We start from the raw sequence: 26,732 nt of genomic DNA, 5'->3' as shown, positions 1-26,732 counted from the left end.
AAAACTCCCCTGGCACAACTTTAGCCCATTCGCCCTCATCCTGTCACCAGGCACGTGGGAGAACAGACCAACCCCCACCTCGCTACAGCCTCCTTTAAGGTATCTGTAAAGAGCAATAAGGTCACCCCTGAGCCTCCTTTTCTCCAGGCTGAACAAGCCCAGCTCCCTCAGCCGCTCCTCGTAGGACTTGTTCTCCAGGCCCCTCACCAGCTTCGTCGCCCTTCTCTGGACCCGCTCAAGCACCTCCATGTCCTTCTTGTAGCGAGGGGCCCAAAACTGAACACAGTACTCGAGGTGCAGCCTCACCAGAGCCGAGTACAGGGGGACGATCACCTTCCTAGCCCTGCTGGCCACACTGTTTCTTATGCAAGCCAGGATGCTGTTGGCCTTCTTGGCCACCTGAGCACACTGCTGGCTCATATTCAGCCGACTATCAACCATCACTCCCAGGTCCTTCTCTGCCTGGCAGCTCTCCAACCACTCATCTCCCAGCCTGTAGCTCTGCTTGGGGTTATTGCGCCCCAGGTGGAGGACCCGGCACTTGGCCTTGTTAAACTTCATGCAGTTGACCTCAGCCCATCGGTGCAGCCTATCCAGATCCTCCTGCAGAGCTTTCCTACCCTCAAGCAGATCGACACATGCGCATAGCTTGGTGTCATCTGCAAACTTACTGGGGGTGCACTCAATGCCCTCGTCCAGATCATCGATGAAGATATTAAAGAGGACCGGCCCCAGCACCGAGCCCTGGGGAACTCCACTTGGTACATCTCTGCTTTCTTCTTTACATTTAATGTTGTATTCTTTTATGATTTCTACTTTTAGTTCATTGCTAGATTTGAGTTATGCCCTTTATTTATGGCAAATGTGAATCTTTCAATATGATTCTGAAATGTTAGGCTTATTACAAACAAAAATCAGCTACACAATGAACCCTAAGTATTTGGTGTTATCTGTCCTCGTATGTATGCACTCACTATTACTGGATATGTAGAGATTGCAGGAGTATAGCCAAAAAAAAAAATCACCGCTAAAACCTACTTTGACTTTAAAACAGAAGACTAGCAGTAATATTCTTTCATTAGTAAACACATTTCCATCCACATCAAGTTATCTTTTTATGAGTATTGAATTATTGAGATTATTTTATCATAAAAAAAAAAAAAAGATCAGAAACTGATTCAGTTTATACTGTGAGACTGGAGATAGTCATCTCGACATACAACATGTTATTTCAATATGAGATTGCAACATACAGAGGAGAGTTGACTGCAACGGGTCAGTGGCTTTATAAAAGCTGTAGAATTGATTTATAACTGTCAGAGTTCTAAAACCAATTTCACAGGTTTTTCAAACAGCTTTGAAAAGCCATTGTTATATAGAAGCAGTAATAGACTCTACATTAAGGATAAAGTGACTGGGACTAGTTGTTAAATATGCATTGGGAGTATTAAAGAAGGTTTTCATGACCACATTAAATAAATACTTGAAACATGAGCCTTTGCAGTCCTTACAACACAAAATTCCAGGCAGGGTGTTTGTGGTAGACATTCAGTTCTATTTTAAAGGTGAGGCAGATACTAGGAAGTTGCCTGAGATATATGTATTGTGTTGATATAGCAAGTCCATGACTGAAAAGAAGTGTCATTAGAATCTGTTTTGTATTTAAATGTCTCTGTCATGAAGGTGATATTTTGCAAACAGTACAGTTAATTGGTTAAGAGAGATGAACTTTGTGTTACTGTAATAGTCTCCATTTCTTCAGTATATGGAATTTCTGTTCACTACAGCTTTTTTTGTTTGTTGTTTTGTGTATATGATCAAGCCTGTAATTATCTGCTAGAAAGGTAATTTATTATGATAAAGAAATAATTACATACTTTCAAGCTTCTTGCACTCAGTGGTGGTGAATATCATATATCATTTTATTTGTCAAGTATTTATTTGTCTTCACATATCAAAATTCATGCTTTTTATGTTATTTTATAATGACTTGTGACTCAAAGTAGTAATAACGTATATGCTTGAAGTGTATACAAGAAATTTATGTTGTTTTAGCCTTCTCATCATTTTACAGTTTGGCACTTAACTGGAAGGGGCTAGCTATACTTCTTTATTATTGATAGAAAACATTTCAATTTTTCTAAATCTTTTGTTGGTTGTGGGTTTTCTTGGCAAAATCAAGTAAATTAGATTTTGGTCTTACTTGAACTGCTTCCCAAAACTGACAGATAGAGATTTAGTGCCTATTTTTCTAGGTGGTTGTTCATTAGTTTTTGTTTGGTGGTTGGTTTTAATTTTTAGTCCATTTTTGTATTGAAATAAATCTGTCCTGTCAATGTTACTTTCTTTGAGTGGCAGTACTGTGGGCCTGCTGATTCTGGTCCTTGCAGGCAATTTCTTAACTGTTTGGATTCCAAATACTTGTGACTATGGCATGAAAATGAGCAAATGCGTCTTTTGATGTGAAACCACTGCATATGCTGTGAAAGGTAGCAGTTTTGAATATGAAAATGCTGTTTTAAGTGCTTTACAAGTTGTCTTTTGCCAAGTTTATTAGGTTAATGCTTTCTACTGTAGACATTTTGCTTGGCCACTTCACAACTGAAATCAGACATTTTGGCAGTTAAGTTGAAATGTTTAAAATAATGAATGGGAAAGCCAGTAGTGGAGTATTGTTTTTTCTTTATATAATTTTTATTTTTTTGCTAATTTAAAGAACTAACATTATTTTGTGGGCTTCTCTAGTAATGGTGTGATACATATAAAGTATTTTAACATACTTGTTCCTTGTTAATATATATATATTTTTTTTTTCATAGACCAGTGAATTAATTTCTCTTGACTTTGTGCTATGCCAAAAATTATTCAGGCCTTTGCCCCAAATTGAGAAAAAATCCGCAAAATTCATGCATATTTTAGAAAGTAATTACTGTTTGACACAAGTTAGTTTATCTTATTTTGTTTTGTTTGAAAAAGCTTTATTTAGCTCTAAGTTTAGTGGAAGGTATTTTAATACTGTCTTTTACACAAAAAAAAAAATAAAAATAAAAAAGCACACTTTTTGCTGTTCAGCAAGATCTGTAAAGTATAACAAGGATGAAAAGCAAAATTGAGTGAAGACAACACTTTACTTTGATCTATCAGCTTCTATTTGTTTGCTTTCATCTTCCAATTTAAGTTGTGTTGTTTTTGAACTCGGTGGGTTGACCGTCAACTGGGAAACTTCTAAGGGAATCCAAATGGATACATATTCTGACAAATTATCTATTATCTCTGCAGAATTTTTACTTTTTCTATGTCCTATGTCCCTTGTGGTTGTGCCAAGCTTTAATGCAGTATTGAATTACTGCCTGATAATCACTATTGAATGGTCCCTAAGCAAGCCCAAATGTGCTTTATGTAACACTTACAAAGTTAGCTTGTAGATTGAAACAAATGTATGTCATTAAGCATTTTACTTTTGAGTTGAACATGAATTTGATTCTCATTTACATAACTGCAACAAAGATGAGGATTTTTTTTATTTTTTTTAAAGCCTTTCAAGATATTTGTGTCCAACTACAACAGACTGGGAAGTAACTTCAGCTCTTTTCTAGTAATTTCTTGTTAGATGTAGCAGATATTCAGTATTGAACTTTATGCTTAATAGTATAGTGTCTTTGTGTGACTAAGTTAGCAAGGCTTTGAGAACAAAATGCTAGTTGTAAACTGTTCAGAAATACCTGTTCGTAATGTTTAAGATTTTTAAGATGTCCCTAAATATGAATATAAATAATAATAATAAAAAAAAAAATCGGGTATAATTGGCAGCAAGAAAATGAAGTATTGATGGGTAGCTTGACATAATTTCTATTTCAGCTTAAATATAGTGAGGATGTACAGAAGGTTGACTTCCTCTCTGACAACCAATTATCTAGAGAAAGGAAATTCCAAAGACTTGTCTACTTCAGCAGTGCACTTGATAAAATGCACTATAGGAAATAATTACTGAAAAAATGGGTAATTGCTTAGTGTTAGAAAGAAGTGGCTAAAGGTGAGGCAAAATTTTAAGCTTAAAGAAGAAATACTTGGCTGGAGAGAAGTTAATAGTGTTGTTCCTTATTTAGGAGTTCATTAATATTTTATTTACTGACCTTGTCTCCAAAACAAGGTATGAACAAATGCTGACACTAAATTTTGAGGCATTTTGGCTAGAAATGTGTCTTGAGATATCATGTGAAAATGGACTTTCAGACTTGAAGCAACTGATGTGTAATGAAATAGAATAAAATATAAGTCCTGCCTTAAAAAAAAAAAAAAACACTTTTTTTTTTTTTTCTAAAGAAGTTTTATCAGCAGATAAAGGTGAAGAAAGACATTATTTACCTATCTATCCAAGTAATGTGTTAATGGGCCTGTATTTAGGAGAGCTGAAGTTTTAAATATGATAATCAGATAAATAGAAATTCTTTTCAACTGAAACTTCAGTTACTAAGCCCTATAAAAAATGATGGCAAAGGGGAAAACTAATTGCTCTTCTTTCATATCTTGAGTGTAAGAAGAAATGCAGATAAGAAAAAATCCTGAACTGGACAAAAATTAAAAATAATTTAAAAAAAAAAGGTTTAAAATTAAGAGTAAGGTTCTAAAGCAACTTTAAATAGGAGAAATAAAGGAAAATAGCTCAATTAGTTTGAAGACTAAGGTTTGTAATCAATAGAGCAGACAAGGATTCATGACCAAATAGGTTTGTTTTCCTTCCATGCTGCTAAATAAATCCTGCTTTTCATGTCCTCTGTCTTAATGAATTAATGTGGCTTTGGCTTTATCCTATTTTATTCCTATAGTCAGTATTTAAGTTTGTTTAATATTTCTTCCAATATAATTAGGAAATTAATCTCTCAGTTAAGTACCAATATAGAAGAAGTGGATATCTGATATTATAGACTTACAAAATTTCAAGTTGCCATTTTGGATGCAGAATGTCATACTGGCTGAAATTTAATGATTGTGTTGTAAAGGTTTTGGAGAGTCAAATTATGTGCAGTTTGCATTGGAATAGATCCACTGAAGCGGGTCTAGGGAATTTTGAGTATAGAGAATTTTAACATTTAAATCCATAGAAACAGTAGGTATGACCCTGTATATAGATTTATGAGTACTGGTACATATATAGAAATAATCCAAACCAAAAAAAAATTCCAAAAGCTAAGTTTTTCAGTGGTTCTTTGACCATCTAAGTATTATAGAGGTGTGTAGGGTTTGGTTTTCAGGAGTTAGCCATGGACTAACTACATGTTCAGATACATTTTCTAAAGATATGAATGGTCACCATGTATTTCAGAAGTTTTCCATCTGCCTCATTTTTTTTTTCCTTGTCTGAGTCAGTCACCTGCTTTTGAAAACATATTTAATTTCTTTATACATGTTAAGGCACATGCAAACTATTTAAAAATGATGCCTTGAGATGTAATTCTATACGTATCTGAGAAGGTAAGTAGAAATTGAACTTTCTTTCCTTTTGTATCTTAAAAATAAATTAAAAATTTGGGAAGTAAAAGTTATTGATTTCAATAGAATGTGTAAGCTTGTTGTAAGGAAAGTACTGACAAATATTTGGAGAAGAACAAGAAGATGCTAGAGCACTTCATTTTAGATTACTAAATTGAGAGCTTTTGGGATATTTTAAATCTGAGAACATCTTGCTGATCTCTGATACCTTACTGATTTTTCTGAAAAGGGGAACTACCTGTGTCTGATTCAGCTTTCATAATCTGAACCTTTTTCATGAAACACAATGATGTAATTTTGCTTCTCTCTCCAAATAGTGTACATCTTAATGCAATTGCATACATCATCATATTCTTACCTCTAAAAACGTAAAATGTAGCTCATTTGGTTTTAAAGGATTTCACCTTCATAGAATAAGCCTGAAACAGTTTCACAGAGGAACATAAGATTTCCTTTCAAGCTTTATGTGCATGAAGGAAGCTACCTTTACACCAAAACTGTTATCAGATTTTTGTAAATAAAGGGTTCTTTAATTTTCTATTGGCCTCCATAGACTTTCCCAATTTACCTGAATGTGATATCCAGCCTTCCACTTAGGAAAGTACATGGGGATATACTATTATAAATAACAAAGGATCATTCACATGAGAATCAACAAGTACGTATAAATAAATATTACCTGAAATGTGGCTAAACTAATACTTCTTTAATAGAAATTAATTCAAAATAACTTTCACTGAGCACAGAAGCTAGTTCTGTAAGTGATTACTTTTTATCACTGGTGACAACTGAGAAAAAAGATCACAGAATCATAGAATGGTTAAGGATTGGAAAGGACCTTAAAGACCATCTTGTTCCAACCCCCTGACACCTCCCACGAGACCAGGTTGCTCAAAGTCCCATCCAGCCTGGCCTGGAACACCTCCAGGGATGGGGCACCCACAGCTTCTCTAAGCAGCCTGTTCCAGTGCCTTACCACCATCTGCATGAAGAATTTATTCCTAATATCTAATCTAAACCTATCCTCTTTTAGTTTAAAGCCATTCCCCCTTGTCCTGTCGCTACACTCCCTGACAAAGAGGCCCTTCCCAGCTTTCCTGTAGGCCCCCTTTAGGTAGTGGAAGGCCGCTCTAAGATCTCCCCAGAGCCTTCTCTTCTCCAGACTGAACAACCCCAACTCCCTCAGCCTGTCTTCATAGAGAGGTACTCCAGCCTTCTGATCAGCGTTGTGTCTCTCCTCTGGACTCGCTCCAACAGGTTCTTCTTGTGCTGGGGGCCCCAGAGGTGAACACAGGGCACCAGGTGGGGTTGCATGAGAGCAGAGCAGAGGTGGAGAATCACTTCCCTCACCCTGCTGGCCATGGTTTGCTTGCTGAAGACCAGGATATGGTTGGCCTTCTGGGCTGCAAGTGCACATTTCCAGCTAATGTTGATACCATTCCTACTTCAAATAAGCAGAAGTAATGCAGTAATAATAACGATTTTCTTTGTGTCTTTATTCCTGTCTGTTGAAAGATTTTAGTCAATGGCTGAAAGAAGAATTTTATAAACAAGATGTCCACACTGACTGAGATGCAGTATAACCTACCATTACTTTCAGTGGTATTTAGTGCGTATTTTAACATGCAAAGTCTTAAAACAAGAAAAAAAATAAAAAATCTATTGCTTTAAATGTTAATGTGACTAATATATGGATACTTGCCTAGTAATCTGATCTCATTACCTACTCATCTGTTATGGAACATTAGTTTTGTTAATGTGACAAGTGTCCTACTCTACTATATTTGAAAAGAAATAATTTGCATATTAAGAGGGAACTGTAAAAGAATTGCACCATACACATGCTGTGTATTAATATTATATAAAACTGAATTTGTCTCAGTACCAACATAATGTAATAAGGCTGTCTTTGAGATATTTTTGACATTATAACGAATGTAAATACTTACTTAAAGGGCCAGCTTTTCCTTTTGTATTCATGTTTCTTCCAGCATAAAATAGTCTCTTGCTATAATTTCAGTCCTCCAAGAGTTACATATCTTTTAGCTGTCAGTTCTTGTTGTGAGAAGCAGGGATATTCAGCAAGGAGCTGTTACAATCCCAGCTGACATAGAACAGTACAAAATCAATAGTAACAAAACCTGGACATAAATGAGATAGAATATAGTAAGGTGAGCATATCTGCTCTGCTGGCCTTTGTAAAGGAAGAAATCATTTGTATTGGCCAAGATTGACAGCAAAAAAGGAGCTATGAGTATCAGACATAATTGGAAAATGATACAGAACTCTCTAAATGCAGTCAATAGGACAGGTGAAGTTGGAAAGAAGGAAAATTGGGAAACTGGAAAGTTCTTTTAATGAGAACATCAGGGTAAGATTTTATATATGAGAAGATGAAAGGATTCAAGTCCTGGGTGATTTTTTGTTTTCTTCTATTAGTGAATCAAGTTATCCAGTCTCACTTTTTCATTTCATCCTAACCCTAGAATCTGCTGAGAAAATACTTCTTTCCATGGTACCTGAGATGGTCGTTAAGCCCTTTTCTACTAGATGTCCTTTAATTTTGAAGACAATCCTTACTTAATTCATTTGTTACACAAATAAGGGAAAACTATATTGATTAATTGTTATTGCTAAATTGTTTTCTGCATAAAGTAACTTACTTTTTAACAGAATGTGCAATTCATGAAGTGAAAAAGAGAGAGAAAGAATGTCTTATTTTGCATTTCTAAACAACAATAAAACAAACAAAAAGAAAAAAAATCTCACACCCCAATTTTAACATCTGAAATAAAATTGTGGCAGTTACTTCATGTTGTAATCTTTGCCTCCTAATTTTTATTTTTATTTTTTTCTGAGTGCCTCTTTTGCTTTTTCTCCCTTGGAAGGACATGGCATACCAGGAAAATAACTTCTGGAAGATTAATACTTATGTAGCCAACAAATAACTTCCTATATAAGGACACCAAGCTCAGTGAATAGTGAGTGCATGATTGGAATTTGAAATGTGGATAGTAAGACAGCTCTTACTACAAGACCCTGGAAGTTTCTAGGTGAAGGTCTTATCAGATTTTCTTTGCAAATTCTTCTTTTATGCTCAGCAGCATATCAGTGATGCTATCCTGTATCACTGCTACGTGATCAGAATGTTTTTCAGATACTGAGGAGAATGTAGTAGGAGTGAGTTAAAACCATGCAGTAGAATTAAAAAAGAAATGAGCTCCACAGAGCTTAAGACTGGGACTTGGTGAAAGTTTCAAAGAAGGTGTGAATGAAAGACTCTCTCCAAAATTGGGTAGAGATTGATGCATATCCTAAACTGGTCACATTACTTATAAAATTAAAAAGATAGCTAGTCATGCAAAGAACTAGAAGTAGGAGAGGAAAATAATGTATTTTTTTTGCCTGTTCTGAAGGACTTTTGAGGACTTCTGAGCTGCCTTTGCTGTTTCCCAAGAATCACTTATTGATGTTTAGATCATCTTGTGTTCCAGAGCCCAAACAGTGCTTACAAAGTAGCACTTTTGTCATCAGAAACCTCAAGCTGAAGTGTATTCAACCATTAAATTACATGAAAAAAATAATTTCAAATGTGTTTTCCAGTATAATAAGGGTAATTAGGATTGATTTTTATGATCAGCCTTTTTATTTGATATTGCACATTTTGCAAAGTTAAGCATGTGTGATAAATACATACAGTATGTTTTATGTTGTCATGTCATATAACAGATGCTAAACACTGTGATCTGAACTAAAGATGAGTCCAAAATGTATTTAATTGTAGTTGATTGAGTTGCATTCCAAGGTGAAACATTCCTCTGTCTTTTCATTTCAATCTGACTTCTCTTTCTTCCTTCACCTTTTGTCCCATAAAATGTAATAGTAAGAAACTTCATATTTTCTGAAATGAGTGGAAAAAAGACTTTGTACAGATCAGCTGAAAAAGCAGTAACTTCTATATAAGGCTTTTTTCTGTGCTTTATCCAGAAAAAGTCTACTTTGTGGACTCTAAAGACAAGAACAGATAATAAAAATAATTCTGGCATATATTTTAAGATAGTAAATAGTGATAGCTGTAATTATTTCTAAAACGTGAAAACATGGAAAACACTAAGTTATCTTTTTCAGACGCAATGAAACTGTACTATAGTGAGATTCACAGTCACTGAAACCTATTGTTTGAATAAGATGGCAAAACAACTAGTGTTGTTCTCTGACATTCACTTATGAAGATTCTTCTGGTGATGGTAGATGTGGGGGGAACAGCTTTGTGTGTTACCAACAGCATGTAAGCTCCTCTTTTAGTTACAGAAATTATGACAGATTTGGTTGAGAAAGAATGTATTTTTCTTTCACATCACTGATGCTTCCAACACAAGTTTTAAAATATTAGAGACTGTTTTCTTTTGGAATATAGCTGAAAATTTCAAGAGAGCAGTAAAAGCATAGAGAATATATGAATACCTGAAAAAAAAAAAAAATTGCAATCAAATTACCAGAGATGTATTTAACTTTGTGAGAAATTATTCCTTTTATTTATAACTCAAGACTTAGAATGAGTACTTGTTTACAGTTAGTTGTTCAGTTTCTGTACTGTACAATACAGAGAAGTACAATAAAGATAACTCATCACTTGATCTCAAATATCATGTAACTAAAGTTTTCAGTTGTTTTTCCCCATCTGCCAAAACAGTTTTAGAATTGCAGAAGATAATTCACTTTGTCAGCACTGAATGCAACGAAATGAGGCATGCCCCTACAAAGTCATACTACTTTGCAGTTCAGAAAAAAAAATAAAATATTTTCCAGATATCAGAAGCTATATTTGTTCATTAGAAGAAATGTTCCCAGAGACAGTTTTGCAATGGAGTATCAGTTATCTTTTTCTTGTCAATTTTTAAATGAAGACTTTTAATATTAGGAAAATTTTACATTAGAAATGATTGACATGTTAAATACTGTGAGAATATGTAGAGACTGTATCCATGTTTTTGAAGTTAATATATTAGAAAACCCACACCAAACAAACAAACAAAGCCCACTACCAACAACAAAATAAAACAAACGTCTCTCATGTTTACACTTTTCAGATTGGGTACTTTTCAATAAATACATCAAATTCCAAGCAAATGGAAGTAAATATTTCTTTAAGCATGTTGTAAAATAGTCTGTGTAAGTCACCATCACAGTTAATAACACCTAATAAATTTCTAAGTAGATGACTTGTTTATATGAGAATATGTACGTGAGTTAAAATAAAAAAGTTTAGCCAGTGTTTGTGTAAAAAGTGACAAATTCATCAGTTCTGTCTGGAGGAGATTTCAGCTGTAGAACTGTGTGTGGCTGTTGGATGCATTAAAGGCTCCTCCTCACCATTACTTTATGAAACCATCCCGTGTTATTCATATAGAGAGAAAAACACTACTGGATGTGTTACTAATTTTTTTCCTCATGTCATGTCTCACATCCCATGTTTTATGGAAATTGTGTAAATGAGTAGTAGATTTAGTGTTACTAGATAGTATCTTGTATGAAATGGGTTTTTGCTATGTTGTTTTTTAATAGATTGAAGTTTTAATAAACAGAATTAAAAATTCCTGGTAGAACAGACCTGGCACATCTGAAAGGTGTGAAAATTCTTTACTGTAGTCTTACACAGATGCACAGGATGTTGAAAGTTTTCAGTGGGTATTTGTATAACTGTATTTTTTGCTTGGGAACTGACAAGTTGATCATCATGGTAGAAGTCTAAGAGTGTCTAAGTCTAAGAATGAGGCTTTAAAGATGGAAGAAATATTGGAATATTGGAATGTTTTCTGTTTTAAGAATACATCTTATTATCAGTAATGGTTCTTGTTTTGTAGTTTCAGTCAGATATCTAAATTCAAAAAGATCCAGCATTTACTTTGTGACATGATTGTAGATCATCTACAATCAGAGTACCAATCAATAAGGTACTATCAGAGTACCTTAAGCACTAGGCACCATCTTGTTTGCTTTTACATGCAATTCCAATAGCAATAACTCAGAATAGGTTATTTTAGAAGGTAGCACAGCAGGCATCCGATCATATTTCATTAAAATCTGTTTTATGTTGTGCAGTGTTTTCATTTTTATAGAAATACGTCTTTTCCACTGGGGAGGGAGAAGGGGGAAAGGAGGAGGAGTGAAATCTCATTCTTCAAAATTGTGCATTTCTGAATGCAGCAACTTCTAAAATTTACATATGCAATTTGACGTTCAAGAAATTGACAGCTATGGACTGAGCTTGTGAAATCTTCTTCTCTTGCTTTCTCTTTTCCTAGGAAAATTGTTTCCATTTATTGGAAAGCTACTGAAACACAAAGATGAAATAGTGTATAAATAAGATGTTAAATATATATTCCCATCTTATTCAGAAGTACATTTATAACCTCTAATACATTTATAAGCTCATACCTTCAACCCAGTAATTCCTTCAAATACTTTTTTTTTTCAAATACAGGAGCTGTTTGAGGTAAGGGCCTAAGGAGGGAGGAGACAGGAGCTGAATTCCTCTGGTTGAGTTTGTATCCAGAGCTGAGGCTGGAGCAGCAGAAGCAGGCAGCTGAGCATCCTCCCTGTCAGCACAGGCAGCCAGCACAGGCTTGTGTGGCTGTTGGGGCCCAGCATTCCTGGGCCAAGCTTATCCCTGCCCCGTTGTGACATCAGGCACCCCATCTGTGCCTGCTGTGACAAGGGTTTGTGCATTACTTGGGGGTGGCAGCAGGCGATGCGGAGCCCAGACCTCAGCTGGGCAGTGGAAAAGGTGCCCAGGTATGTGAGCAGGGTTGTGGGGACGTGCCAGCAGGCTGTGGGAGTGTGCTGGGGTCTGGGTGGGGCTGTGCTGCCTTGCTCTGCAGAGCTCTGAGAACTCCCCACTAAAGGGTGAGAGGCCGAGAGCGTGCCCCAGTTCAGTCACGTCGCTGCCTATGCATGCGACTGGAAGAGGAGAGACAAGCAGAGAGAAGCCCCCCAGTTGCCCCCCATCGCTTTGCAGTCCCCCTGCTGCTGCCCTCCCCTCTCAGCCTGTGCTCCCTGTTGTGTGCACACCAAGCTGGTGCACCCTTGTGTCCCCCATCCTGTGCCACCTGTGCAAATGACACCTCATCGGCACCGCCACAGCCAGCTCTGCATCCACTGGGACACAGCTGGGACATTGGCATTGCTGGTGCCTAGGGTTGCTTAGTGCGGCATCAGGGGGACACATCTGTTACTGCCCACCATGGAAGCATGAAGGAATAATTAAATGGATAATAAAAATTGAAAAGCCCAAAGCCACAAGTAATGCTGGGGAGAGGAATCAAGTAGCTGTAGAACTTTTTTTCAGCAAAAGGGTGAATTTGTGTAAAAAATAAGAAATCCCAAAACTCTACTGAAAAAGAAAGAGGCTGAAGTAATGTCAATTTTATATGTTGTTTGCAGGGACATGTCCCTGAAAAGAAAACTCAAAGCAAACAAAGTAGGTTCCCTAGAGCAAGCCTAGCTGTGCAACCTGCTCTAGGGAATATGCTTTGGCAGGGGGCTTGGACCTGATGATCTCTGGAAGTCCCTTCCAACCCCCTACAATTCTGTAGGAGGAAACTCCTTTCCTTTCAGAGAAGCAGAGGTAGACTTCATTTCTTCAGGAGGTTCTTCTCTGCAGTCAAATATTTAGGTAATGTAAAGGACAGCCTACTGCACCTTCTGTGCAATAAAGTTCTTCAGGTCACAAGAAACATTAAAAAATAACCAATAACTATGCCTAGTTTATTTTAAGCTTCTTTTTAGATATTTAATGTTCCCGAGACATTCCTATGCCTTGAAATTGGAAAAAAAGGTTGGGATTTAATGACGTTTCGTGGAGCTGCAGATGGATACAGATGAAATAGAATGTGATTATGAAAGCCATGTAGAGTACTGTATTTCTGAAATTAAAACATTTTAAGCTACAATTTATTGAACTTTTCTAGTGTTTTAACTTAACATGAACTAGACATAGCTAACAAAAATGTACTAACATTCGTAAATCTCATTTTATAAGAAGATCAATATTGTGCATTAGCTGTAAAGAAGAACAAACATCAACCATTGCATTTTGTTAGAGTAGTGCCTTTTCCTAACATGCAAATAAGAGTGTAGATTGGGAAATGTGGAAGAGAGGGCTTCAGCAACAGCAGTTGAAAGACAGTATCCTTGGATATCTGCCTTTGTATGGTAATCTTCAGTGTACCTATAGCCACCAAATCCAGACTACAGATACTGTCTATTTTAAGCTTTTCATACATTTAATACCATTTATGAACTGTACCTCCTTACTTACAGATGCAGAGTTGTACTGAGTACTGCTCAGTTGAATGCTGGTCATTACCATCAGGTTTTGAGCGTCTGAAAGTCTGATTGTATCAAAGTGGAACTGAAAAGGACATGAATAGTGTGATGGATAAAATTTTGCACAGTTCAGTATTTGGGCATCTCTCTCTCTTTTTGGTCCTGGCATCCAGAATTTAGTTTGGAGTTTAAGTTCTTACTGCTTTGAAAAAAAAAAAAAAAAAAAAAGGAAACTAGAGCATATGCAGTAAGCACAGACCATATACCTTCTTCTGCCCCAATAGCCACATGCCAGATGAGCATCTGACCCATGGGGTACTAAGAGCTCTGGGTCACTGTGTGTTCATATGTTGATTTGCAGGACCTCATGAGACATGTAAGAAGTCATATCACAAGTGTATAGTTGAGAAATACTCCTTTCATGGGGCTACTCAGTCTGCAACTCACCTCATCAACCTGCTGGTAGCTGTAGCACAGCACTGTGGTCACTGGCCTGCACCTTGATATGAGCACTGGGTTTCTAGGCTGCAGTCAGACCATCCAGCACTATCCGGCATGCTGGGCCATGGGTCAGAAGAGATTGTACAGCAATGCACATGCATAAAATGTAGGGGCCATCTGTCAGAAATGGATCCAAAAGGTTTGGATCCTTTATACCAGGAAACAGAATTCTCTTAAATTTCCTGTAGAGTTGTGGAATGGAGAGTTTAATAGAGATCATCAGCTTTTGGATGGAAGTGTTATGTTTCAATACCTATTAATATTTGAGTTGAAAGGTAATAGAGTCTCAGTGTTTCCACTTTTACCATTGACTGTGTTTGATATTGCTTTGTGTATGGTTTTGTGTTTTTGTCTAGTCCTTCCCTTTCACTAAGTAGAAGAGTGGTAGACAAATTATATTAAAAGATGGAAGACAGGTAACATCTCAGGGTTTATCCTTGGTATTTAACATGTACCTGACTGTCTCCCGGTGGCACAGTTCAAGCAACAACACAGTTCCCACTGCCATAAGATTTTTCTTCTCTGAAGTACTAGATAGGCCAGCTATATATTGTCTCTTAATGAGCTTCTCTATCCATTTCTCTCCTTCACCAGCACTGCCCTGCTTCTCTGCAGTTGAGCATGTTTCTGCTTCATCCTTCATTTAGAACGCATGCAGTTTGCTCATGGGAAAGGTGTTTATATCTATGATCATTGGTTAATAAACAGGGAGGCTGCCCTGCTTCTAGCTGTACCTGCATTTCTTTTGTGTAAGGGGATGGTTGGATGCTGAAGTGTCTTGCATGTTTAGCTTTGTGTTCAGGAAATCCACTGAGCCTCTGCTCTAGTTTGAGAGAAAACATGAAGTATTGTTGCATTTCTCTGAGTAAAGTTTTGAAGCAGGCATATTTTTGAATTCTCTGCAAGAACAATTGAATTTGTGTGAGCAAACCTTGTGTGAGTATATAATCAATTTTCATGAGAAAAATGTCCATGTAACATGAGAATCTGTCCTTTGGAAATGCTACCTTTATTGTTTTATGATGCATCTCAGAGGGTGTTCTATTTTTATAAATTAATTTTCCCAGATGTTAGCTGAATAATGTGTGTGCTTCACATAATAGCAATGAAGTATTTTTTCAGAATCTCCTTTGTGTAAGTACATTTTATTAAACAGAACAACAAGAAAGTAAAATATCTATTAATCTATACTTTTCTTCAATAAAAGTAACACCAGGAGAAATTATTTCATTATAATTTCTAAGGATTTTGTTGTGATCCTCGAATAATTATAAAGTGAAAAATGGAAGCAAGCATTTAAAAGCATTTTGTGATGATAGCATTTAAATACAGTTATGAATAGATTTTGCTGGTCGTTCTTATTGTGTAAAAACAAAGGAAACAGTATATTCACAGTGAACATGTCAAGCCTGGGTAAAGTGAATGTGAAGCTTCTGATAGACAGCAAGAACCATTTTTTTTTTTTAATTAGAGTGTTGGAATTGGAGTAATAACCGTATATTGTTCTGACTGATTATTGGCATTTTTACAGCCTCCTGGAAATGTAATAATAATAGGTTTAAAAAGAAAACTTTTCAAGGGATTGAGAGGAAGACCACGAGAATACCACCTTGAAATAAGCATAAATTACTGAAGCATAAATTCATTTGATTTCAGCTTCAGCTAAAACAGAGAGTTAAATCTAGACTTGATATCAAAGTCCTGTGTAGAATTCAGGGTCAATCTTAATTCAGGGACAAAGTTCTAATTTCTTCACCTGTTTCCATGTTCTTTTTTATTTTCTATATACCAAATGAAGGAAATGTAATATAGTCTTAATCTTTATCCTATCGATCCTAAACACGTACCACTCTGAGAGAGTTAATAGAAACCAGTAATAAGCCCATCAACAACTTTTGATGACCAAAAAGTCTTATTTTTTTAGCAATGTCCATTGTTTATGTCAGGTTTAATGAAATATAATGTATTAAGGAGAACCAAGTGCTAGGGAGCAGCAAGAGATGCACTGCTGCACAGGGGAGAAGGAGCTGGGTGCTGGGGGCCATCACCGAAGGGCCAGGCTGGGGGTGGTGACAGGACCTGTCCAGGGTCCCAGCCAGGAGAGGACCAGGATCCATTGGGGGGGAGCAGCAGGATGAAAGGTTGGAGACAGGGCTAGAGGCAGAGCTGCCCTCAGAGGAGGTCCAAGCTCTTTCTGGGAAATGCAGACTGTGAGCCAGGACTGCAGGAGATAGGACCAGGGCCTCCTGAGGCCTTGCTGGGACAGAGGCTGATTGGCTATGGGGCTGGCGTGGAGGTCTGGACCTGGGCAGGTGCCCCCAGGGCTGTGGGACTAGGCCTGAATTTCTCTGCCACCTCCATTATTGCAGGCAGTGCTGTGTGAAGGGGTGCATCAAGGTGTGTTAAGTACTTTTCTGTCTTGAAAACATACTGGAAATAACATAGGCACACTGACTCATATGACAAAGCACTGAAGTAACAGAACAGCTTACTTAATGTTTCAAATTGCATGTGCTGTTTCATGTGTTTGTTTGTTTGTTTTTGTTGTTGTTGTTTCTGATAGAATACATCCATAAGCATTTATAATAGGAAACACATATCAAATTCAGTCAAATACTGATTGTCTTAAACAATAATGCCTTTTGGTATTTTAGGTTATGCCTAACGTTTTTTGTCTCCTTTTCCCCTGTTTTTGATGGAAAAACAGGTGGCAAAAGGGAGACTAAAAAAAAAAAAGTGTTTTCAGAAATATGAAAAGACAGATGAAAAATTTTGTTTTGTTGGAAAGTTTTTTTAGGTTGCAGATGGAAAGTGTGCACACACACAGCAAGTCAGTAATCAAGACAGGAATCTGGAAGGCAGAGTTTCAAGATTGCTACTGTGAGTCACAAAGAATGATTCAAACCTGGTCTTTTCAGCATTTCATCAATTTCATTGTTCATATTCTTGTTCTTGTATTGTGTGTCCTTTCCATCTAATTGTTTTTTCTGGTTTCTTACTTTTTTATAGCATTTCTAATAATTCTCCTAAGGAAGACTGAGGGAAAACATGTAGCATAATACATGTATTCTATTGATTAAGATAATTAATATAGGTAGGGAAATGCTAGTTCAAATTGGCATACTAAAACAGGCAGACAGCTATTTGAAATCAGAGGCTTTTACAGGAGTAATTGCTATCTCAAACCCTATTAGTTTCTGAAGTTGTTTCATTTTTGTACTCATACCAAAAAGTCAGAATCTCAAATATTTTTTCTTTGGTTTTTTTTTTTTTTTTTATTATTATTATTTCTTTTTCTCCACTGAAACAGAATTCTTGGGTTTTGAAGTCACTTCAGTAACCAGACAGCAAGAGTCTTAGTCTCAAGACATACTAGTCAGTTCCTGTTGTGTCATAGATTGTTTTATATCACAACATATTGTACTTTAATAAACAAAACAAAACAAAGTAACTGCAGTGGGGCTACTTCAAACTGTCTTCCTGTTCTACCAAAACTGCTAATTCTGCATAGCTGTTTTGTTGTGTAATGGAAATATGTCTAAAATTATCATACAAATACTTAGAAAGCTTTCCTCAATATTATTACTGTCTTGTACCCGTCTTTGAAAGCAACTATTGACTTTGTTAGGATACCTGACAAAGGCTGTGAAATCAAAACCAGCTTAGAAGCAACCACTGCTTACCTCTGCTGCTGTTTTTGTACTTAACCAAGAACACATTTATAGTGACTGAATTCTTTTATTAATCCCCAGAGAGCCACTATTATAAAGAATATCAAATTAGCTACTTCACTAACCATCACAGCAACTTGTCGGCATGGCCATAGTGAATTAAAAGGTAATAAACAGCTGGAGTTGTTAACTATTTCCATTTTTTTTTGTGATGACACTTCAGTAATGAAGACAGCAAATGCTTTCAAGTTGAGCATATCTGTTAAAAGGAGCAATGGGATCTCTTCTTCATCAGATCTCTGGGAAGAGCTATAATCCAGAAGTATTATTTTGCAATTTTTCTTTGTGGAAAAATTTTGAAGTTCCTTTTATGTTATCATGCCTGTCCTACAGGGACGAAGAATGTCTAAGGAACTAATGAGGAACATGAAAATGAGCTTTCAGCATGGAAAGCAGTGGAGAGAAATCGACTTAATTTGGTAGATGCAGTTGTTTGGATTGCTTGGTTCTTCATTGTGAGTTTTTGCTTGTATAGGAAAAGTACTTGGTCTTAACAATGAACCAAGTGAATACATCACCTGCTGGCAAATTGACAATGGGTAGTAGCTCTACAGGCAGAACACAGCTAAGATAAACTGAAACAAGGCTTTGTACTAAGGTTTGTTTGTTTGTTTGGAATTCTGTGCATGTCTGGTTTTGTTTCAGTTTCTAGGAGGCTTATTTTATATGACACGACTTCTGCCTGAGGAATCAAAGATCATAGAGTAATGAAACTTATAGATCATTTGTGATAGGAAGAAAAATCACTGAGTTCAGAGTCTCAAATTGCCTTGTTTCCTAGGCTGTGGATGGAAAACAATAGACATTTTTAACCTCTTTTTATCAGCAAAATGAAGAGATGAAGATCAGCTTCTGACATCACTGAGGAAAACCAATTTAGTATTTTGGCTTTCCAGTTCCTGTAGGGTGTTTCATCTTGCTATTGCTGCAAAACCCGTCTTTCTGATAAATTAAAAATACATCAGTAGTTGCTTTAAAGCTACTTAATTTAAAACACTTTTTAAATTATTTTAACTTTTGCTTTCTCAAATTTTTAGTCACACTGGGCTTACTAAATTGTCCCCCAGCTAATCAATCATCTTATACCATCATGGTCTGTTACCCTGCCTCACCTAAACTGTTCCTTGTTTTTTTTTGTGTTTTTTTTTTTGTTTTGTTTGTTTGGTTGGTTTTTTTTTTGTTTGTTTGTTTGGGTTTTTTAATTAATTAATTAATTAGTTCAAAGTAAATTTAAAGTGCTCTTTTCTTACATTTTCAGACCACCAATGTGTCATCAGAGTTGAGACTGAGGAGGGATCCTTGACCAGTTAAACTTACCGTTGTCAATAAGTGAAACTAGCAGGGCACACAAAAATGCTCTCTGCACTGAGTTGTACAGGTTAGTAGCATGGAGGGCTGTAATAAGGAAAGGCTGTTGCAAGGCAATTGAGATTCATGTGTAATTTGCTCCAGAGCAGCTGCCATTAAAGCATGGGCTCCTGCTGCAGGAAAAGAGGACAGATCGTTATGATGCTGGGGACAGAGCCATAAGTTTCTCTGAAGGGTATCAGGGGATGGGCTGTCTGTGGTGACAGTGTCGCTCAGAAATGTATACCTGTAAGAAGGTAGCTGCTGATATAAATAGTGATAGAAATTGAAGGCAGTGAAGGCCACCTAAAATGACCACATAAAGCAATAGTATGCTGTAGTAGTATGCAGGATAAAGGTTAAATATGTCAGACAATGGAAGTACTGTGGAACTTACTGCTTCATGAAATTAATTCCATCCTATTTTAAAATGTTGATGTTCTCTTGGGTCAGTATTTACACAGATCAGTACCTATTCAGGCTCTCAAGCATGCATTGGTAGCCTTCCAAAGCAACACAAACCCCTGAATTTCTGAAAAATCTGTGTATATCTGAGATTGAAGATACTCTCACTTTCCATAGTGTATTTAGGTTTAGATTAAAAAGTTCTATATTCTCTGAAAGTTGATGCTAAATCTGTAGAGTATCCATAGTCAAGAGAAGTACATATTTTATTGGATTTGACTTGCTGGCTTTTTTCTAACATCTATGTTTTCTTAACTTTCCCAAGTAACTAAAAGGGAGGGAAGAAGGAGAGAGAGAAGTATGGTAGAAGAGAAAAAAAATAAACTTCTTTAACATAAATATTGATTTTTATCCATGTCTTGTATAAGGATTAGTGTTCTTCAGGAATCACTGAAACAGTGGCACAGAAGAGTTCATTCTTTCAAGTGAATATTCTGTTCTGTTTTACCTTTTTTTTTTTTCCCCAACAAGTAAAATTCATGGAGGAGCAGGTTTTTTTTTTTGATTGGTAGGTTTTTGCCATTGCTATTTCCACCTCCCCCAAAAAACAAACAAACAAACAAACAAAAAACAAAAACAAAAAAACAAACAGAAACAAAACAAAACAAACAAAAAGAAAGAAAAAAAAAAAAACACAAACAGTGCCTTATTTGAAGTCCTAACCTTGATCATTAACAAAGTACTGTATGCACAACTGAACACCCTTCCAGCCAGCTGAATTGTCCCAATGAGATCCCGTGAGTTCATACAGCAAAACTTGAAGATGGCTTTGATGGATTAGAATGGAGGAATCAGGTTGGAGCTCTGCATGAAAGCTTTCATCCTGTGTTAAGAGAGACTCAGTTAAAGTATACTCCTCACATCCCCAGAGCTAAAATATCCTAGGTGATATTCAGAGTTAATGTTTATGTCTCCCCACAGTGCTGAAAGTAAGAGCCTGCCACTTCTAACAACTTTTGGAATGGTTCACGGGTTAGAGCAGATAGGGATGATGCATATGGATGTGCCAGCAGACCCATAAAAAAATGACACTTTGATGGGGTTTGAATTCCATACAGACTTCCAAGTCTTGTGGATGACCTTTATCTAGCAAAAAAAACTCCATCTTAGTTACAACTGTTTAATTTAGTTTGATTGTATTGCCTTCATTAATGATAAAATTCTGGGTCTCTTTCAGTTTGAACCATAGTGTTTTAGTTCTTTGTGTCAGTGACCAACCGATCCCCTGGGATGATTTGTAGAGTAAATGTTTCTGTGATCACAGGTGGGGTATTTGAAAGTAATTTGCTAAAGATGCTTGTAGAGGTACATCTTACGTTCCTTATGTGATTTAGGCTGCACATTGTGGTGTTCGTGAGGAAACAAAACTGTTTGTAGATGTTCTGTAAAATTTGTAAGTTAACACACCACTGACAGAGAGTTGGTGTTGATTACCGAAGAGGTGTAATCAACTTTTGCCCTTTATAGATTTCTGCTTCCATTCTCTTGCACCTTAAGTGTTGCTGAAATAAAATTCATCTTAGATGACAGTCTTTCTTCAGTAAGATGGTGGACTGGTTTTATCTGGGGCAGAGTTAATTTTCTTCACAGAAGCTCATATGGTGCTCTGTTTTGAATTTTTGATGAAAATAGGTAAGATGACACAAATGTTTTAGTTGTTGCAGAGCAGAGCTCACACAGAGCCAAGGCCTTTTCAACTCCTCATGCTGCCCTGACAGGAGGCTGGGGTGCCCCAGGAGTTGGGAGGAGACACAGCCAGGACAGCTGGCCCAGGCTGGCTCGAGGGAAGTCCCTTGCCTTGTGGCTGAACGTCTGCTTTCCAATGGGAAGTAGCGAAATAATTCCTTATTTTCCATTGCTCTCGCACAAAGCTTTTACTTTACTTTGTAACCTGTCTTTATCTCGACCCATGAGTTTCCTCACCGTTACTTTCTGATTCTCCACCTCATCTCATTGGAGAGGAGTAAGCAAGTGGCTTTGTGGTGCTGAGCTGCCTTCTGGGGCTAAACCACAGCAAATGGTTGGGTTTGCCAGTTCTGTCACTGTCACTACCATCACAACACAATGGTTTTCATCTCTACTTGTGGGCTTGCGGCAGTATTCTGTGCATGTTGCATATTTTTTGGCATCAGTATTCAAGCTTTAGTATTTCCATATTGAAATTTGAGACCTCTATGCGTGTACATAGCTTTTCATATTATTGGGCTGAGAGTTTTTATAACTGTTAATTAAACTTTTGTCCTTAAAAAAAAAAAAAATGACAGTAATTTAGACATTTTTATTTTTCTTCTATCTATTCTATCAGGAACATGACACGGTAATTGCAGTGTAGCTGAAGCAAAAGTTACATCAATTAAATACCAATGTGAAAATGATTCATCTGAGCAAACAATATGTTCATGGTGCTAGTACATAGTTCTTTGTGTCTCAGGCTCTTAGTAACATTAAGTATAAAAGATCAATTTGCAGTTGAAATCCTGATTGTCAAATCTAATTTGATTTTAATAGATGACAGATCTGACAATTTAGTCTGGCAAATGCAAATAATGTTGGTACTTCCTGTCTAAAATGGGACATTTTAACAGCATCACTGAATATCTATTCTAAAGTATATAGATTATTCCAGCAGCAATATTAGCTGTTCTGTGTTTCTTCCAAAATCTGTGGATTTTCTTCTGGAAAATGGCTGACTTTAATAATGAGAATGCCTACATATGACAGGGTATCTGAGGTTAACAGTTTTTATGGACTAGTTAATCCCGGTTTTATAGATCTGGATTCTGACTTACTTCTCAATGTTCTTGAGAAGTATTAAATGATGTTTTTCAAAAAAAAAAAAAAAAAAGGTATATCCCTTGACTGAGTCACAGGCTGATTCTTTGTGAACATGTCCCTCTTTGCAACATCTCTGGTAGAGTAGGATGAAGGATGCAGCTGGTTTGCCTCTTTCCTGTAGGATGAGATGTTGGCAGCTTGGATAATAAGTGATCTGTCCTTCATAAGGCTCTGTTGTTCTGAATAATCTATACAAAAGTGCAAGTGTCTCCCCTTTCCTTTGTTTAAGCATGGTTGATGACTGATTAATGACAAGAATGAAAAGGTGGAAGCGGTCTCCTGAAATCATACTGTCTATCCTTCAGAAGTTAAAAAAGATTTACCTGTCGTGTTATTAGTCTTAAAACTGTAAAATAAGGGGAAGATCATGACTGAGAAGCAAAACTTCTCATAAGGAATTTCAGCTTAATGGGTGAATTTATTTTCTGTTTATCTTCCCGTGGAAAAATTCCATTCAAACCACTGCCTATGTTTAACGAAACCAAAGCAATAAAATTGAATTACCTGTGAGACTGAACTTAAATTTGATTGGTATAATTAGTTACTTTGATTAATAAGGTCATTTATTCTATCACAGAGGGTGGGAATATATGATTTGAGTGTTGGCAGTTATGTCCACAGAGTTTCATGGGTCTGAAGGAGGATGGCTGTTCTGAAACTTGTTGCCAGTCAGTTTTTTGCCTAAGAGAAAAGGAGTTTTTTGGTTTTCTTTCTTTCTTTCTTTCTTTCTTTCTTTCTTTCTTTCTTTCTTTCTTTCAGACAGCACAGCTTTTCACTTGCAAATATGGGATTATTTTTGTCCAGCTAAAGATTTTTTTTTTCTTGTATTCATCAGTGTATGACCTCTCCCACTTTTACTTCAGAAAAGGGGCTAGGACAGAGAAGGAAGTCCCTGAAAATGATTGAAAAACTGGATATTGAAAATCGGAGAAGATATTCTTAAATAATAAGAATTGGTTTAATCTTAGATAAAACCAATTTTTGTAATTAGTTTTAACTTTGCACTGAGGAAAAACACATTTTTGATTTAAGCCGTCAAAAGCTGTTGTTTTTTTTTTTTTCTTCATTTAAAAATATGATTTATTTACATGTAGACCTGTGAATGCATATACAAATATGCATCTAAGGTCTGTTTAAGGTTAAACTACAGTTTCAGCATATCTAGCTTGTGTAATGGGAACTATAGTTGTGCAAATATGACTTATATTAACCTGGGTTTTATATATACTTAAGTGTCCCTACACTGGACTCCCATTTGTGGGATTAAAATGTAGCAGAGCTGCCTCTATTCCTTTGGTGTGGAAATACCCTTCGAAACTCAAATTAAAATGTATTAGTGCAATGCCAGGTTTTATCACTATGAATTGGGCACATAGAAGAAAGGTTCTGCAGAATAACATCTATAAGAAAGTAAGAGGATATAAACACAGGGGAAGGATTACAGCACAAAACAGGCCAACCACTCTCAAAGAAATGTTATACATAGGTAATGAATGTATCTCTAGCAGTGATAAGTAGGTAATAGTTATAGAAAAGAGTATGAAAAGGGGGTTATTCCTCATACATCCTCCTAACTTCTGAACTCCACATATTTTGGGGTTTTTAAGAAAAGAAAAATAAATAAATAAATAAATAAATAAATAAATAAATAAATAAAAGGACTGTCATGTTAATAGTCACTGCCAGCTTTGCCTTGATGAGTTTGAACCCATGCCTACTTTCGGCTGCCAAAACATCTTGTGGCACTGAAAATTATATTAGTGGTATCAGGATTATTTTTTGTTTGCTAGAGTGGCTTCATTGTTTCAGTTATTTCAATTGATGCTTCATAAAACTGGGATAAAACCAGTATGAAACCAACCTGCTCTTGTGAGATTGTCAAACTCATTTTATAGATTCCAGGGTTCGATGTGTATGATTTAGCATATTGCACAGTTATTTAGGTGATCTAATTTTAGTATCATTAATAGAAGAGGCATAAATAAACAATTTTATGAAGTTAATAAATATTTTAAGAGGTGAAATGATATATTTATAACAGATGTAATAGTTAGGACTCCAGCTTCTCATAAAATGCAGTTTTTAGTTCTTGACGTAAATGTGTGTTGTATGAGTACCTTATCAAATTTGTATACACTTCCCTTTTTGCTTTGAGATAAATATTTCGAAGGAATGAACATTCAATAAGATAAAACAAGGAAGAAATATCTGTATAGTTTTGCAGAACTCCCACGCAACATATTTGGAAAGGTGTTACTGAATGAAAATAAATCTGCTGGAAGGGTCTTGCGTCTTAAAGTGAGCATTGACAGAGAGAGAAGCGAGTAACCCAGATAAAAGCGAATGGATGTTTTCTTTCATTCTATGTTTTTATTTAAGAGAAAAAGCAAGATTACTTCTTTTTTTTTTTTTTTTTTTTTTTTTTCATTAACTCGTAAGTAAAAATCTGTATCATAGCATTTCCTCAGGTGTGAATAGTTGTGTTTTTCTCTTGTATGCTCTATACTCACTGTCATAGGGAGTAAATAAATCCAGAGCATGTATACCCAAGCGTAAGTGTCTGGCTCATGTATCTGAGATTAAATTCTCTCTATTGATGATGTGGTTAATTTTATTTTATAGTGATTTTCACTGGGTAGCAGAGTACCCTACTTACTGAAATTCCTGCTGCCAGTGTTACCAACAGAAGAGCAGTTTAGCCTGTGCTATGTGGCTATGTGGATTCTGCATAAGTAAACATTTTCATAAGAGGTCAACATGAGTGTATGTGTGTGTAACAATACTCTCCCATGAATTTCAAGCAAAGCATACGAAAACAACTTAACTTTGCTACCTACTTTTCTATTAAAATGCATGGGTTTTCTCCCAAACATCATTCTTGAGCACTAAATCACAACAGACAAATAAAAATATGTGAGTTCTGAGAGCTTTTTGTAAAGTGCCAAGACACACACAATGAAAGCATAAAAATTTGTTTAGTCATCGAAGGGAAGAGCAATCAAATATGTTTGGGACTTCTGGCTTGTGCCTAAATTAATCTACCCTTCTCTGGGTCTTGAAACCCTTATGTTCCTGGTATGTTATCTTCATAATTTTTATTACAGTTAGATTATGATTCTAGTTGAAAGATTGCAACAAAAGCAGAAAAGCATTGGAATAATTCCTGATTGTATTGCTCAGAGGACAGATATCGTATATAAATCAGAACTCTTGTTGAACATGAGTCTGCATGTAGGAAAGAGTAGCTTATTGCAAACACAGCAGCACAACAGAGCTGTACTTCACCTTCCATTTTATTGAAACATCTTACATGTACCACTGAATGGCCAGAATGCCCGTTCAGCAGACACTATTTTCATCAGTTAAGTTTGTGGTTTTTTTTCCCCTTTCATGTGCTTTTTATATATTACTTTTTTACTCCTGCAGTTACACTTTGGCATGAAAGAGGTGCTGGTTGAATATTGTCGTGGTTCTGCTCGAGTGGGCAGCCAAGATCCACCACAGCCACTCTCTCACTCCCCCTCCTCAAAGAGGAATGGGGGGAGAAAATATGTGAAAAGGGCTCAAAGGCTGAGATAAGGACGAGAAAATCACTCAATAATTATTGTAACGGGCAAAACAGACTCAGCATAAGGAGGTAGTAAGATTTATTGCTCATTACTAACAAGCTAGAGAAGTGAGAAACAAAGGAAAGAAACCAAAAGCACCTTCCCCCCCATCCACCCTCTTCCACCTCCTCCCCCTGAGCGGCGCAGGGGAATGGGGGAACGGGGGTTATGGTCAGTCTATATTACTTCTTCTCTGCCGCTCCTTCTCGGTCACTCATCCCCTGTGCTGTGGGGTCCCTCCCACAGGATACAGTCCTTGATGAACTGATCCGGTGTGGGCTTCCCACAGGCAGCAGCTCTTCCAGAACTGCTCCAGATATGGGTCCATACCACAGGGTCCATCCCTCAGAAGAAAACTGCTCCAACCTGGCCCCCCCACGGGCAGCAGCTCCTGCCAAGTCACCTGCTCCTGCATGGTCTCCTCTCC

This window comes from Netta rufina (assembly GCF_964035555.1).
Source record: "Netta rufina genome assembly, chromosome: 2".
Classification (NCBI taxonomy): domain Eukaryota; kingdom Metazoa; phylum Chordata; class Aves; order Anseriformes; family Anatidae; genus Netta; species Netta rufina.
This window is presented reverse-complemented; position numbering follows the sequence as displayed.